The following is a 14576-nucleotide window of genomic DNA, read 5'->3' as shown; positions in this document are numbered from 1 at the left end:
GCAGGTATACTCGTACATTAAATTTGTCTTGCATTGAAAGATGGGGTATGATTTTAAATCAATTTAAGATGGCACATTATTGTTCCACTTTTTTGTCGTAAGTATGTGTTTCGGTAGTTCAATCATTCAACAAATTGTATAATATAAATATTTTATTTTTGGGAAAAATATAGAAACTATTTACAACATGATAGGTAGTAAGGGTAATGTCACGAGGAAAAAGAAATTAGCACAATATTACAATGAGAAAAACGCTTTGTAACTGAACTAGTGAGATAATCTCCATATTCGTTCCGGGGATGTGCATTAAAGTAAATGCAGAACATTTTTTTTACTATCGTGCAATGCATCTAATGAAAGGTACTAGTAAATTCGTCAATTATGTAAGTTTAAATGTACCTATGTAAGTGCATTAAGTGCATCTGAATATTTAATGTATCAGGAAAAAGCATTACATAATATTTTAAAAACTCCAATGTTCGCGCTTTATGCATGAAGCTTTAAGATTAAAACTGCAAGCTAAAGCGTCAAGGAGCAAGATATAAGATATTAGGGCTTCAGGACTCAATATTTCAGAGTTCAAATGACTGGCCCCAAAAATTCTAATGTAAATCTTCATATTTCCAAAGTGGAGAAGTAGGTATACTAATCCACTTTCTTGTTGACACGTTTCAGTTGCAGTTTCTTCAGTCTGTAGTCCCCAGTTTCTAGGTCGCAGTTTTCAATTGCAACCCGACGCTTCAAATTTTTAGATCCCAGTCTTTGTTTGGAAAGTTTCAAAAGAAGGGTTCCCCCGTTCTTTTTCTAGATTCTTCCGTTATAAAATTAACAGTTCCATTTCCATATTCCATATTATCATTCCTTCTTCAGTTTCCAACTATGATCAATACTTATCTAGTCTACGCCGAAGTATCCCTGCACTTTTCTATGCAAACTAAACCAGCAAGATTCCTGCTTCTGTTTGGTCTATTTACAAAATAAGATTTGTACAAAATCTCTTCCTTTCTAATATTTTTAAGATCGGAGAGATTTCAACCTAGTAGATATAGTACTCTATTGCTAATTTCATCTTCCAGTTCAAGTTTTAAGTTCTACAGCCAAAAAGCTCATGTAAATTTCATTTACAGATCTAATTTCCTATCATACATTTCTAATTTCCAATTTACAACTTTACGTTTTCAAATTCTAATTTCCGACTTGCGATTATGGATTTCCAATTTTCAGTTCCACCACCACAGATGCCTACAGGTTTTCACAATTTCCTTGTCAAACGCATACCATGCAGCGGTGACTGGTGGCACTTTCATTCAATGGGTTTAGCTAAGCCACCGACATACGTTTTTATGCCAATTTGATGAACTCAGTATGTGTACAAAGACCGTGGCAAGTTGGCATTTCTGTGATATAATCGACGCGATGTCCCACCTGCAAACATCCAATAGCCAAACTTTATCATTTAATTAACGTGTTCGCATTTTAATAAATTGTTACCACGAAATCGTTGGAGACCAAGGTGCAAAATGTTCATTGCGAATATATTTGGATGGGTTTGTTAATCAAAACTGTCACCCTCTCTTGTGAGTACAGGGTGTTTCTAGATCTGCATTAAACGGCAACTGGTAAAAGTCTTAAGACGAATAAGGCGTGCTTTTACTAGTTGTTAAAACCCTATGTTCTAAGGGTAATTTTGGACATTTCTCTGCTGCGGAACCTTGGTCATTTAATCCAAGGAATAAAAAAGTTTAACTATTAAATTTCAGTAAACCTGAAACACGGTTTGTTCCTGATTCAAATTGTCTAAATTACCTTTCAGTGAGCAATCAAGATCACTAGGCCATCCGATTATATTGCACCAAATGTTCCACCATCCAATTTTCTGAATGTTGGCTACCTTTCAAAGGGTGAGAAACAGCTGTCAATGGGAGAAAACTTTGACTCATCGATCAATGTGAGTTATTTAGAATTTTATTGCATTTTGCAACAGTAGCAGTCGATCGTTTTGGGGATTTTGTATAAAAGATTTATGCTTAAAGTCAATTTAGCAATCCTGAAGAAGTCCACCTACGGAAGTTTATTCCGTGAACAAATTTGTGTATTTTTTATGACTGATAAGCAAACCCAAATAAAACATTTTGGTGATTTGTTTGCCCACTAATTGTGAAGTGAAGAATGATCAAACCAGTGCATCAGGTTATAGTATTCAGATTTTCCAATTTCCAACAAACAAATAATTGTTCTTGTATGTTATTCAAGTGTGGTTTGCAACCGGTGTAAATGTAACTAAGCCGTTACAGCATTCAAGTGTAATTGAACTAGAGAAAAATGCAGGGGGGGGGGCCTTAATATTTTAGATAGAAAACTGAGTGGAATTGAAAACAAGGAGGAAACTAACGCTCCAGAGGGCTGTAAATGGAACTGCAAATAAAAAATTGAAACTCATCCTCTTAATACTTTGACGAAGAAGACGGAAATATAGAATGCAAATGCTGAAACGGTATTCTGAAACTGGTGAATACTGGGTTGGACGATAAGGAAACTGGGAACTCAAAACTGGAAACTGATGTCGGTAACTTCTACAGGAAACTGATGGCTGGAAAATGTTTGCGGACCGGAAACTAGCGCTGTTAACTAGAAATTGGAAAAGTAAATCGAAAATCGATAGCTATAAATTAGAAACTAAAAATGTATGATAGGAAATGTGGAACTCAAATTCCACAATTCTCTGTAATTGGGCGAAAGCCTATTGAGGGCCTAGAACAAGAGGGACAATAAATCAATAAATATCCAATTATAATATACCCCAAAGTCTTACGTGCAAATAATTTTTCAGAGAAACGCAACCGTAATTCAGTTTATTAATATGTGCAACAGACAATAACTGATATGACGTCATACATGTATATTCAGGTAAACGACTCCGGTTTCCACAATTATTACGGAAAAGTAAAGTGACGACAAAAGCATGATGCAACTGCTTCATAAAAATATGGCGTTTTACTAACGAACAACGACAGCTTTGTAGGTAAAATGGCTACTTCTTCATACATAAAATGAAAACGTTTAGTAGGTCCACCACAATTACCATCTTTTAAACTGGCTGATGGGCGTGAAATGCTGCTTCTACACCTTGATCTGTTCCTGACGTCTATGAAAACGCACTTGTGGAACAATATTTAGCACTTATTCCACTAAATATAACTAATCTCTCTTCATCAATATTAATGCGCGCATACGTTCTCGTTTACCCCCGAAACCGAAAATGGAAATGAAAAGGATAGTCAAGTTTGGTATTTGCAAATTTTTATATACATGGTAATTCAAAAAAATATATTTAGGTACCATCTCAAAAGTGGAAGTTATATTTTAGAACAGTCAAAAATTACGTAAAAGTAAACAGACAGGATCTGTGAAAGGAAAGTTGGGGAGAGGCACTGGAAACAAGCAGGAAAATACAACATGAAACTGAGAACTGAAACAGAGACTGGAAACTTGTGGCGCAGGATATGTGGGAACTGCAGAACTGATCATATTTCCTGAAGGGAATTTTAAGGTAGATTCTTCGTAAATATATTTTGCATTAATGAATCCCGACAGTATGACTCAATTTTACTGAAATGCAACGGGATTGCCATGGCGTTGTAAGTAATGTAAACGTGAAGCGGAAATAAAATAGTGGATACCGATTTCCTTGGCAGGGGAATTTGTCTGAAAATAACAGATAGATACTGACAGGTAGTACAAACAAAGCATTTCTTTTAATTCGGGAAATAAGGCCAATGGAATCATGAATAACATAGTGAATAAGTAGTGGATAATGAAAAAATCAATTGATTAGTTCTGTGGTTTGCTCCCAATGAGACATCTCTCCTGCTACTGTTGTTGAAACCTGCAAGTTATTACTTCAGGTTCAGTTCACAATATTTAATTAAATTCACCACGTAATTATAACCTGCTATAAGTACACGCTTTATATACCTTATTTGGTGGTGCTATAAATATTTTGCATGCTATCAGGAATTTTACTAACGCCATTAATTACATTTTAAATCGTGCAGTCAATTATGTATAGTAAATTAATTCATTAACGTGTTTTTTTGTGCTTTCCAAATGTATTTTACGGTAGCTTTTAACTGATGAGAATATATAAAGGAACTTGTATCAATTATTCTTATAATCGAGTTTTTATTCAGATTTTAATTGAATTCTATCTCAATAGTGTACGTTAGTGTGTAAGGAGATAAAGTGATGTTAATGGTGACATTTTAAAAATGCAAACTCTGTATCTTTCTGTCGTCGCCGTATTAATGATATCAATCAGAACGAACTACTGGTGTTAAACTAACCTGGGCGTTAGTAAACCGGTTACTAGAAAATACATCAATGCGGAGGTAGTAATGAATGCTTGGTGTATTTCAACCAACAAATTAATTTAAAATACCACCAGTGATGGTAAAAGCTTTTTTGACCGCACGTATTAAGACTGTTGTGGTTTTCTGCCGACGGTTCATACACCCCCAAAGTGTAGGTAGTTATACAAATCTATAAACAGTTTTGAAAATTAATATACATAACTTAATTAAAGGTACTGACACCTACCTACCGGCACCTGTTGGTGAAAGATAATACAAAATAACTATAAAACAGTAAACTTCATATAATAATGAGATACAATTTGCATAAGAATTCCCTTTACAACTTGCCAAAGACGTGCTTAGTAAAATTACTGTGATTATCAATTAACTTTCTCTATAATTTAACGATATCATTTCCTTAACATTAAACAAAATTAATATGGCACATGTTGCACACAAACGAACATCTAATTCATATTCAAATATGTAAATGTTAAAAATGATTAATCCATTATAAACACATATTTATACCAGGTTTATACGCAAATATTACATCTTAAATATTAATAAGTAGGAGTATTTGAGGAAATAACGTGCGTAACCAAAGCTTGCTGAGGGTAGGTCATGACTTGAATAACATTTTTGTGAATTTACGTAATAATGTGATTTATTTTGGTGCCTTTGTGCCTATGACACCTTCGCTAAGCCGTAACTAAGCAACGAAACTTGTTAATTAAATACGAATTAAAAAACTTCCAAAGTTAATTACGAGAAGATTAGGTTATCGGTACAACTTTCGCAACGCGTTGACACTTTTTCAGCAGAGAGATCCCTGAACTTCACTGACACGTTAGATTGTTATCCTACGGAGCACAGCTCATTTAAATTTCACATGTCAAAGATAAAACACAAGTATGTTGCAAGCGGGCATTATAGTCTCAACAAGAAAGTGTGCCAAGTTTAAAATTACTTAGAAGGCATTTAAACTAACCACAAAAATTAAGTAGTTGAGGTAAGCTTTATTAACGTGTGAATTCATGATCTTTTAAATTTCTCTTCCGATCTAAATACTATTTCTAGTTCCGTCTTCTTCACGGGGGATGTTGTCACCTTGTAAGATCGCTGGATAGGGTTTCTCGGATTCTATTTCACCCCTGATAATCATTTCTGCTTTCTGACACAATTGTCCAGTTGCTGTCATAATCTTAGGCCTGATGTCTGCAGTAATCCTCAGTATTTCGATACTTTTCTTCACTGGAACTCGACTCGAGCTGGAACCTCACTGCAATGAATGACCGCTAATTTGATTGTGGGAAGTGCTCGTGTAGTTAAAAGATCTCCGTTCTTAAAGTTGATATTTGCTTAAAGTAATTTGGAATTCACTTTAAATAATGAAATGTTACAAGTCTCGGAGGATTAGAGTTATATTAAGGGAACTAGTTTACTAAAAGCGTCCAGCGCAAGCATACGTCAAATAGTACATCTAACGTCCCTACTACCTATTGAAACAAGTACCAAAAAGTAATTGTAGACCATTTACAAAATGGGCATTTCCACTTGCATTCATTTCCCATTTGTAAGACGCAACTTCTGTTAAATGAACACCAAACATAATTCCGGTACCAACAGAACAAAATTAACATGAAAATTCTAATCTGGGTCGCACTTTACCTGATAAATTCAAAATTTCCACTTTTGTATTACACTATAGTAGATCGCGATAACACGAACTGACTTTGTTGAATTCAATGACTAAATGGCAATGACAAGGCTCACTGCCAAAAAAAAACGTATAAAAGCTCGACCCACCGCTGAAAAAAGCCTTGTTTCTCGTTATGCTTTTGTGTTTAAAGGATTTCCTTCTTTAAGATTTCGTAAACAATCAAAATCAAATTTGAATAACGCCAGCTTCGAAATAAACTACACACCTGTTCTTTTCTTACCGGCGGTAACATGCGCTCATCTTGAAACTAATTAAATTTCACCTTACACAACGCGATAAGAAATCGTCTTCTCGCATTAGCCACATAAAACACGCAAATACAATATCCAATTCAGTAAAAGAATTTATTGCAATCTTTTTTTTTTAATTATATGAGGAATATGTATGCGAAAGGTCGCCCGAGGGAAACTTGTTCTAAAAAAACCGTCTCTAAAAATATTCTAAATTTTTAGGTTAGGGTTTATTTTACTACAACATTGATAAGTAGGTACGTCACAAGGGGGGGGGGTCTACTCTGTACCCCACCACCCGAAAATTTTAATTGTTGAAAAGGGGTGGTTTTTATTGATAACATATTTCATTAACAACTGTGATGTGATTTAGCAATTAAAAGACGCAGGAAATCAGCACCAAACAATGCACCTCTTTGTTAGGTAAACATGAATATGGAGAATTTGGGTATATAAATCGAAAATGATCTCCAACACCCTTAAGTTTAATTTAAAAAACCATCATTGGTTTTTAAAGTTGCTAAGAGAGTCATTTTTGGACAAAAACTCTATCTCACAATGGATTCGAATAAACACACAATTAATTGATTGACAGTGACAAAAATGTATGCCGAAACATAAAAAAATCGTTTGCTCGCTAGGCGTAAACGTAGACAGGGGAGAACGTTGTTGCCACGGGAAGCGACAAGTCGTTTTGTGTGTTCACAAGTCAAAGATGGCTCAGATACTGCCCAGTTTCATAACTAACTTTAAAATGTTACAGGGTTACAGCTTCCGCAAAATCCTTATTTTCCCGTGTAGAGTCCAATGGTGTACGGATTTTGTATCGGTCGGTCGCTTTACAATTAAAAATGTAATTTTTCGAATTTGTATTTTGTTCAACATAGAAAAATTTATACACATACCTCTTCATAACTATCGAGAAGAATAGTATATCTGGCGATAACGACGTGTACGTTTTCGATAAAGTGTCAAGGGCGAGATAAGCGAAAAGTGACCGGATTGTAAGGAGGTTTTAGGCAGACGAGGTTAGGCTTTCGAAGAGTCGACACGTATACAATTCCGTTACTTGCTTCTATTGTTGAAGTTGAAGTATCTAACTTAGATAGATGTATTTATTGTATTGATTTATTGTGGGTACTTAATGGCACCTGCCATTGCTATGCTAATAAGTTTCTCCAACCCGGGTCTTTTGTGAGACAACCCATTTGGCAACGCTACCTGCCATAAGACCAATACTGAACTCTAAGTACTATGTGTGTGAATTTGTCCATAGTAGAGAATTCATTCTAAGTTGATTTTCGTGAACCACCGCGTACTATTCTAAGTGCGCTCTATTTGAATTTTTAGTGGAGTTGTAAAAGTCGACCAGTGGTTTAAGGAATTTGCATATTAATTTTGGTTTGAAGTACTTTGATATTTCTAAAGGAATCGACCTATGAAATTTATTTGCATGAACAGATTTTGTATTGCACTATTGATCAAAATCGAATATAAACAAAGGATTTCATTAACCGAGATTTGTATTTAGCTTCATTGATTCCATTCCTTTGGTTGGATTAAAATACTGCGTTGCATTGACAATGAGTTGTATATTTTAACCAGAAGAACTTACTAATAATTCATTAAGTAGTAAAAATAAAATATTTAGATAAGGATCAAATTCAGCACGGACGCGATCACGAGACAGGAATAGAAAATGTTGTTTCTTTTTGTTTTTCTTTTTATGATTCCATTTAATATTTTACATCCAGAAGCGTGTAAAGAAAAATGGAATTTGATAGCTTTTACTTTACCTACATAATATATTCAATAAACCAAAATCATAATTATGTGTATTTATTAGAATTCAATCAAACCAGCGTATTAGATTTTGAATTTTAGATTTTAAGAGCAGATAAAAGGTCAAACTTCCGCAGGGTAAGGGGTATAAAAACATTTTTTTATTACTGAGCTAGCCTTGGATACATTAACAAATAATTGTCACATTAAAATTCTTGCTGAGCTAGCCTTGGATACATTAACAAATAATTGTCACATTAAAATTCTTGCCCTTGTAAATGTAACTAAGCCCGTTAAATTTTAACAGCATACATTTCTTGAACAATTGTTACATAGTGGGTAAGTTTGTCCTGTTTGTTTCTTGTTCATTTAAGGTGTTTACTCAACGAGGATTTCCAAAAATCGTGTTCACATATGCAATTTTGTCCAAGAAGTGAGTCATATATAGGGAAAAATTAATGAACAATACTAAAGAATGCTACCAAACTATTACAGAGGGCGGCACTTTATCTTCATCACACCTGATTCTAGATCATGATACCTCGTGTGATTCAATTACCTACAGATTTATATACTAGAACAGCAGAGGAAAACGAGTAAAAATCACCCTCAGGTACCTATCTCCCTCACAATGGTCAAGTGTTTAGCGAAACTGCATCTGATTCCTCAGTCACTAAGGATGGATTGTTGTACATCATAGTAAACAGCAAACAACAAAACAACATATGGCTATAAACACCCTACACGCACCGGGAGAAAATCGCAGGAGTACACCACCCTGTTTGGTACGTTTTATACACTTTCAAAATGCGAATATAATATAATATAAGGTGTAAAATCACTTGATGCCCGAGAGGTATGGTGGAAAAAGTTATTTACATAGATCTGTTTATAACAAAATTATTGTTTATGTCCGCAATTTGTAAAAAAATCTTCTTTTTTCGATTTGGAAGGGAATCAAATTGGTTGTTAAAAAGGCACGTCTGGAATGCTATACAAACACGTAAGTAATGAGTGGTACAGACCACTAATGGTTAAAAGTTATCAAATTACAGCATTACCTTAACTTATATAGAGTTTAATTTTATCTGTCACAGGATGAAGTAACTGAACTGTTACATCCATACTTGGTTAGGTCCAGTACTACTTCTTGCTCGTAAGGATGTTATTCCACTTTCAATATGTTTGTATTGCTCTTATATTTTACAACATGGTAAATATTTTTTAACCGACAAGATTAAATTTCTATTTTCACAACAACCGGTCCGCTCCTGATGGACGGATCTTACCAATTTAGAAATGCGATAGAAATTTTGTAAACTTGCGCGTCGTACATTATTCAGCGTTTTTAAGTTGGGCAAAATATGCAAAGGCCGTTTTTTGTTCCCTTTACAACAATGTCTGACTGTTACACACCACAAACAATGAAAAAGGTCGTGTCACCCACATTTAACAAAACAATTTTATTCAAATATTAACTTAATGTATGATAATTATATTCGACATGAGCAATGAAATTACGGAAAAAGCGGCATAATTTCCTGTTTAATACTTTGGAATGCTGCACTAATAAAAGTACCCTTTTTTCAGCTACCACCGCCTTATAAAATAATTTAGTTGTAAATTAAGGATGCAAAATTCACTGAACTTGACCTAACTACATAAAAGATCACGTAAATTATCATACGTCAACATGAATAAATTAGAACTTTTAATGAAAACAAATAATTCAAGGGATTCTAATTTTATGAGATCGGACCTACCCTAATTTAAATAATTATATAAAATTTTACGTGACAGTTATTTTCGCAAAATATCTTCAGTATACGTTTATTAAGTTGGACTCCTGGCCAGGGACATCTACTCGATAAAACGTTTTTTTTTGGAATATTTCCTAATAGGTGGGTAGGTGAAGTAATAAATTTTGCATAACCTCATGTTCCAAAAAAAGTTAGTTGGTCGAAGCCTAGACATTTTAGCAATTAATGTTAATTATTTAGAGTTTTTGTGGCTACTCTGCTACTAATAGGCGAGCAACCACACTTGAAACTGTTATTTTAACATTAATGGGTATCAAAGAGAATTTACACCTACTCTTAAAGTGTAATTAAAAGTAATTGATCACCAACTTAAATTCCTAAATCAATTACATCATTTGGGAGACGCCACATTCTTCTGTATATGTGAACACCTTAGAAAATCACAGATGTCTCCTGTCTGAAGTAAACCAAGCAATGGGTAGATTCTAGAGTACCTAATCTAAGACGTTTGAACTGAGTACCTATCCACTCAATGGAGGTTCATAAAATCAAAACAAAATATAACACAAAGACCGAAAGTACCATGGCTGCAAGGTCACTCACGAATCGGATTTCAAGTCATGTTGAATGACGTAAAATATTTGTAATTTTTTGATTGGTTAACATTCAAGGTCACATTACTTTTCGGACTAGTCTGAAAAGTAACTACTTTTTGTACAGTTACCATGGCGCTACCGGCTACTCTCAAAATCGCCCATTTTATATACCTTAAAGTATGACCAAATACCGTCTTATTCAGGTGATTAATGCCAAATATTTTTTAATAACCCAAAAAAATATGTTTGGTGTAAAACATTCGTCTCTTACACTCCTCACTGCTGATTAGATAATTGTAATCATGCGGTCGTTTAACCAGATCACTGTCAACTTATTTTTTGAAGTGTACATCGAAAACCGTAGGAAAAGATGGCCCTTTTTGAAATAATATATAATTTATAAAATCCCACAGGTGTAATGCAACAGTTCGGATTTTGTTGTGCCAATCAATCAACTTTGAGGAGCTTGTCTTTATATTTAAACAAGTATAAATTGTGCACAATTCCTGTGTAAATTTTCACATCGACAGTAGATGTGTCTAGTATAGACCATCTTTCCGCCCTTTGAGAGTGCTCTCCTCCGGCACTCCTTGAGCAGATACTTGCACTGAAATTTTTTAGATCTTCACAATTAAGTTTTTACATCACCAGTAATGTTCCCGTATAGATGATCTTTCCGCCCTCTGAGAATCGACAGTAGATGTGTCTCGTATAGACCATCTTTCCGCCCTTTAAGAGTGCTCTCCTCCGGCACTCCCTTGAGCAGATACTTGCACTGAAATTTTTTAGATCTTCACAATTAAGTTCTTACATCACCAGCAATGTTCCCGTATAGACGATCTTCCCGCCCTCTGAGAATACTTTCCTCTGACACTCCATTCTGCAAATATTTGCACTGACAGTTTTGACATTGTCAATACATATGTCTCGTCCAGACGATTCATTTTGCCTGTGTGACTACTCCCCTACGACAAATCGTTTTCGACAGGACACAATCGCTCTTAAAGTTTTGACATCACCAATGGATGTATTTCTTCCAGACGTCCCAATCGCCCTTTGTGAATACTCTCCTCCGACAATTCGCTCTTGAGATGCGAGGAATAAGATCCGATCACGATAAGGGATCGCGGAGGAGGATTATGGTTAGTAAAAATTAATTCCTTTCATTGAGAACTTTCATTAGAGAACTATGAAGGAGAAACCATGTTTGAAATAGTTACATTTGGATAATGTTACATGAATTTTTACGTCGATATCGAATGCCAAAGAGTAATGCTCTTTTTAAGAAACTGCGCCCAATAATTTGCATGCCTTCTATAGTGTTATTTCAGCAACCATGTCACATAGAAGGTCGGATTAATGACTTACATTCCCACCGATAATTCTGTTTTACAGTTTTCATTGCGTATACCTTCCCCTAGCTACTTGATTTCCGCATGCCATTATTCCAGGAATTGAATGGAAGGATCTTACAGATATAACAAGATAATGAGCCCAAATACGAACATACGGTATATTTTGTCCATTCGCGTAATCCATTCTCAGTATCGTCGTGTCTTAGGCTGTTGAAGAAATATTGGCTTCCCGAAAGTTTACGGTTATTGCAAGAATTATGACTAACACTAAAACCTACAAGTATGAACGGACACCTTTTAGCAATAAATTAGCTAATCGCAGCTACACCTTCGATCAACTGTAATCTCCTCTTCCTCTTGTCCCACATTTTCTGAAAATAAAACCCAAAGTGGCACGACTCTTCCGTTTTCTTACGTTCTTTATTTAACCTTCCTCGAATTCTTACCTTCGAGCATTTCCTCGTGGCAATAACTGACGGAAGAGTACCCTCTTTTTACTTGTAGTTAATTGTGCGACAATTATTAGCAAATTCAATTATCTGGGCGCGAATTTCATTACTAAAATGCTTGTGCCTCTTAAAATTGTTCGGTGGATTTCGGGCGGAATGATTGTTATGTTGCAACCTGTAAAAAATATTCAATTTATAGACATTTCGTAACATCTGTTACGTAGTTTCCAGGAATGTGTTCGATTGCGTAAATAGTGGTTGTGCCCACGTAAACAATGTTAGTCGAGGAAAACGGGTTACCCAGCTGACCTTATTCCTGATGACCTCCGATTCAATCGCGCGGTTGTCATCAAGGCTTGTGCGTTTGGCGACACTTGCTATCATTTACAAGACGCCCTTTCGTTTTGAATTTTAATTTAATTTGCACGCATCCGCACGCACCTTCCTTTTAATCGACGACTTTGTTGTTGGTTTGTCCAATGTAGAAAACAAGTGCAGAAATTACCATTTGCAGAGCATTAATTAAGCGAACAAGTCACTAAGAGGCATCTATTGACATTTTACAAGTACTTAACTTTCGACATTGGCATGTTTGTTTATTGCATAATTCAACACGTGGTATAAAGTTGCATCGCTATTAATCTTAAGTGAAAATGTACTTGGCATGTCTATCTGAAGATATATTACCTTTTTTATGTCAAATCCGGATTTGATATCTATCTGCTTTTAAAAAATTAAAAATTAAGCTACGTATTTCACAAAGGCATGTTTTGAGAAATACGCAATGCCATAAAGGATAACGATTAATGTAAGTGATACATTAAAGTGCTATATTACGAAATTATGTGCAATTTTAAATGTGGGTTGCCTTAATCTTGACCTCACCGAAAAGCAGCGTACACTTGCTTTACTTGCTAAATCATAAGTACAGCATTTGTCTCATAGGAGTGCTAATTTCTCTTGGTTCTGACTGTATACAAGTATTTCAAAAATTACTGGGAAGATTTCGTCTCGAACAATGATTGAGAAAGAGTCACAAATTTGTCACAATCTGGTAAGTCTACTATTTTCAAATCTGGTGATAACCGGAGGGGTATCTTCACCAAAAATTTTAATTGGGTCATTATAAAATGCGAATAGGGTCCATATTAACATATAACAAACTTGGCTTAATCAACATCTTCGCATCCTACGGTTTGCATCAGTTGTTCTTTGACTACTCGCGAGTGCAAGGAAAATCCAAAACACTTATAGATAATATATTTTCCAACTTAAAGAAGTGTGATGTGGTAGCTGCAGACACTGTCACAAACTTCATATCTGATCATCATGCTCAGTTGCTTACCTTTACATTACCAAGGTTTTATAGCTCTAAAGACTTGCAGACTAAATGTGATCGTCCCATTACGGAAAAAGGTTTATTTAATTTCCATAACGCCTTGGAACATACAAACTTTAATTACTTATATGATCACACTTTCAGTGACGATAAATTCTCTAAATTTATAGATCATATTGTCGCAATTTTTATGGAATGTTTTCCTATTAGGATAACTAAAAGTAAACGCTGGGACGGTGGTATCTCATGGTTTACGCCAGAATTAAAACTTCCAACTTCAAAATATGGACCTAATTATTGGGCTGCAAGGTTTTATAAACATAGAATACCTAAGCATATACAGAGTCTGAACACAAACTTATTTAAAAAACGCATAAAAGGAACACTGATAAGTAATCCTCTGTATTCCATTGATGAATTTTTCGAAATTAAATTCTTATAACTGTCCATTATTATTGTAATTTGACTTGTGTAAATATCTTGTGATAAACTACACTAATAAAGTATTATTATTATTATTATTATTATATATGGCTAAAGCTATGCCCATATTGAATTTCATGCAATTCAGTTCATAACTAACGGAGATGTAAAAGCGATCGAACATTTCTAAACAAAGTTATCGTTCACACGGACAGATAGATGGACAGACAGACAAAGGAACAGACGGAGAGACCAACCGGCAGGCGACAGATAGCAATGCAAAATTATAAACGATCTCTAGGATCGTTAATAAACGGCAAAAGTGTAAAATTATGGAACATGTAAAAAACGGTTTTTTGTTTTTTTTACAATAACTTTTTTTGTAAGCGGTACAGAAAAAATTCCTTCCTTGGTACAAGACTCGACACCATAACGAACCAAATAGCGAAAAAAGTAGAACAATAGCTCTTAAGATAAAAAACTAGTAGCGTCGCAAAGTTAGCGGACGGACGGACGGACGGACGGACGGACGGACGGACAAAGTGGCCACAATAGCGCATTTTTTTT

This window comes from Photinus pyralis, unplaced genomic scaffold, assembly GCF_008802855.1.
Source record: "Photinus pyralis isolate 1611_PpyrPB1 unplaced genomic scaffold, Ppyr1.3 Ppyr1.4_LG5, whole genome shotgun sequence".
Lineage (NCBI taxonomy): Eukaryota > Metazoa > Arthropoda > Insecta > Coleoptera > Lampyridae > Photinus > Photinus pyralis.
This window is presented reverse-complemented; position numbering follows the sequence as displayed.